Source organism: Zea mays, chromosome 7 (assembly GCF_902167145.1).
Source record: "Zea mays cultivar B73 chromosome 7, Zm-B73-REFERENCE-NAM-5.0, whole genome shotgun sequence".
NCBI lineage: Eukaryota > Viridiplantae > Streptophyta > Magnoliopsida > Poales > Poaceae > Zea > Zea mays.
The window spans coordinates 146,015,470-146,018,777 of NC_050102.1; the positions used below are offsets into that span (position 1 = coordinate 146,015,470).

At 43.2% G+C, this 3,308-nt stretch overlaps 1 long non-coding RNA gene across 1 annotated transcript; it reads left to right on the forward strand.

Moving 5' to 3' along the window:
* The first annotated feature begins 249 nt into the window (after positions 1-249).
* Positions 250-1,867, forward strand: LOC103633031 (uncharacterized). Its single transcript, XR_556290.3, has 2 exons — positions 250-478; positions 1,612-1,867. It is a non-coding gene; the product is annotated as an uncharacterized lncRNA (long non-coding RNA).
* The last annotated feature ends 1,441 nt before the right edge of the window (positions 1,868-3,308 follow it).

A 3,308-nucleotide genomic window follows, 5' to 3' on the forward strand; every position in this document is an offset into this window, starting at 1 on the left:
TGGTTGTAGCCAGCTCATATATCTTCAGTACAGTTACACACTAAGGAGTGTTTAGTTCCCACTTCTTAATGGGTTCCTGCAGGATTGTCCGGAAGCCCTCTTCAACGTTTACCTACCCGAGCGGCTTGATATGGAATTTAACACATCAAACCTACCCCCTAAGGGCTTGTTCGTTTGGGCCGGGATCGGCCGGGATTGCGGCTCGATCCACGTGGAACATCCCGGTCTAGATAGATTCCCGACCCACATTGGAAGAGCTGTTCGATTAGCCCACTCGTGATTCCATCACCGGCCCATTACCGGCGAAATCCTTCACCCCGGCCCGGGAACCATCCCACGAGTCTAGACGTGTGGAACCGATCCCCTGGCGCTAGCACACGGACGAAGCAACACACGGCGGCGGTGGCGGGGGACGACGACGTCAGCACGGCGATCTTCTCAGCGAGCGACGGCTTTCTCTCCAGTAACCTTCTGGCTGGTAAGTTTATTGTCCCTCTCTTCCTCTTTCCATTTCCATTAGATCTGCCTTCTGGCCGCCGGCCGCCCAGCGTCTCCATTTCCATCTGTGGTTAGCATGCACTACCTCTTTCCATATGTGACCCCTCCATATTATGTAGTAATTAATTAACCCCTGGTTTGGTAAAAAGAAAAAACTTGCATTTGCCAGTCAAAGCAGTAGTGCCATGCCATAACAATTGCATCAGTCGTCATAGGGTTTAGGAGTTCAATATAATATGATCTGCAACAAAGATCAAAGCATATGTGCCTTTTCTGTTCTCGGAAAAGAACAAAGCTCTGAATTTCGTTGCCATGAGGTTGAGTACACTAGTTTGATTATTTTTACTGATTTTATCCATTCTTTTGGGTAAATACGGAGTGAATACTGCTTTGTAACTGGTGCAATGCCATTATCTGTAGGGAGAGTTAGCAAAGCAGTGGTAGGCTTCATGTTTATCCTTGATAACATATTTGATTTTCTATATGCCCATTAGTTTCCCCTAGGACACACCATTCAGTTTCATTCTTTTAGAGAAAACGAACAAGTTCTTTGTTGAAAGCTAGTGATCAAGTAGCTGGACTGGAATTGGATTGGGCAAAAGGAGCCACTGCCCTGCACCAAGCTAACACTAAATTAGCAGGAGCTGCATAAAATTTGACACAACATGAGGCATTTGTTAGTTTTTCTCATTTACTGTACATGTGATTGACTTGAATGTTCCCATTATGTAACCAACAAGTATACAAGAAAAAATGTTAAAGATGAATAATGTTACTGCTCTACCTAAATTTGTGCAAGTGCTTCCATTGTTAGAATAGAACATAGAGTATCCTGTTTTCCTTTTCTAACTTCCTAAGAAGTATAATTCTCGATTCTTATTTTGACTTCTATTTGGTTCTTCTTGGTACTACTAGTTTTTTCCTAGTTCAGGTAGGAACGTGGCATTCTTGAACTTAGATAGATCCTTTCCTGAATCTGATCCTTGTTCTGTGCATATTTTTTTGGCTCTAGTCTGTACATGCATGTCTGCTTTAGTTTGTTGAAATCCAGCCCAGACTTGTAGCTTGTTTTATTGATGAGAATCTGATCCACATTTCCCTGTAAATTTGCAGGCTTTGCATCTGTAGATCACTTCTGCTATTACTATCTCAGGTTTTGAACTTAGAAGCCCTAGCAACTCGGTGGCAACTGGTAACAACAGCCTAGAATTGTGGTTGTTGGAGATGTTTGTATTTTTAATTCTTGATCACGATGAGGACATGTAAAAAGTTGACAAATTAGCATTGTTGGTGGTAACTGGTAGCAGCAACTCTGTTTTATTTTCATGTAGTGTATTTCCTAAAAAAGTTATTTAAATATTGTGTAAACTACAAATTAGCATAACGCAGTTGATTGTGGGAACAAGCGAATTGCAAGCAGCGGCTCTTTTTTAGAAAAATATATTTCATACATTAGAAGCCCATACTTCTCCTTAACTAATCCCTGTATTATCCCTGCCATAACCGAACACAGGGATTCTAGAGGGGGTTAGGAGCAGGCAATCATACCCCCACAGGGAGGGATTAAGTGAAGTGGAAGGGATCCACTCAATCCCTCTCTGGATTGCCCCCCTAGGGGTTTAGATCCCTAGGAACCGAACAAGCCCTAAATGGTACATACATCAATGAAGAAGTTTAATGTAGATATATCCACACCTACTGACCTACGACCCCTACATACTAGTCGTTCGTATAAAACTCTGGTTGCCGTTTCCAGTTCATGTCATACTCCCTCTAGTCTTCAAATATTTGATGTTTAAGAGCTTTTCATTTCTGATACAAATAATTGATATTAAAGTATTTAGAGTTTATTATAAACTAAACGCAAAAAAAATGTACCATGAGATTCGATCCCACGAGCTGGCATTTGAATGCTTGCTGCCTATATTGGAACCTACTAAGCAAATATTGTCTTCTATTTTGTATGCAATCTAAACCTATTTATTACGGGTACTATAGAAAAATAATTCTATTTAGGGTCTATTTGGGAGAGCTTCGTTTCAAGAATTTCAGGTTTATAGTAGATTCTTCTATCTAAACAGGTCCAACTTCGAGAGCTCTAGCTTTAAAAAAAATTGAAACTAGAGACCAATTTCATGAAATTTTCGAAGCTCCTCAAATGGTGCTTCAAAAACAACTTTTTATACTTCCTCATGAAGTTATAGAAAAATTACCCACAACGCCACTGTTTACACGTTGTAACTCTTCGCATCTATTTATCTATTCCCCCTGAGCTAGTATCTCTCCTCCCGTATCTTTTTCCTGTTTCATGATCTCTTCCATCTTCTTCCCTGTTTCGTCATGGATGGAGATGCCGCTTGCAGCCAACACGAGGCCACTGCGTTCTGCACCGAGGAGATGGATCGAGTCCTCTTCCAGCGAGGAGTCCCCATCGGGGCGGGCGTCACCACCGCTGGGCATGGACGGGGCACCGCCGCTACGGGCCACGCAGCCGCCACCGCGGAGCCTGGCTGAGGCGTCACCGCCGCGGGGCTTGGTCACGGCGCCTCCGCTACGGGCCACGCAGCCGCCACCACGTAGCCTGGCCGAGGCGTCGCCGCCGCGGGGCTTGGTCGCGACGCCTCTGAAAGGGAAATAGGGTTTAACATTTTCCATAAATAATTTTGGTGGTTGAGTGCCCAACACAAATAATTGGACTAACTAGTTTGCTCTAAATTATATATTCTACAGGTGCTAAAGGTTCAACACAAACCAATAAAAAGATCAAGTTAGGGTTCAAAAAGAAAGGAGCAAAAGAAACCGAAGGATGC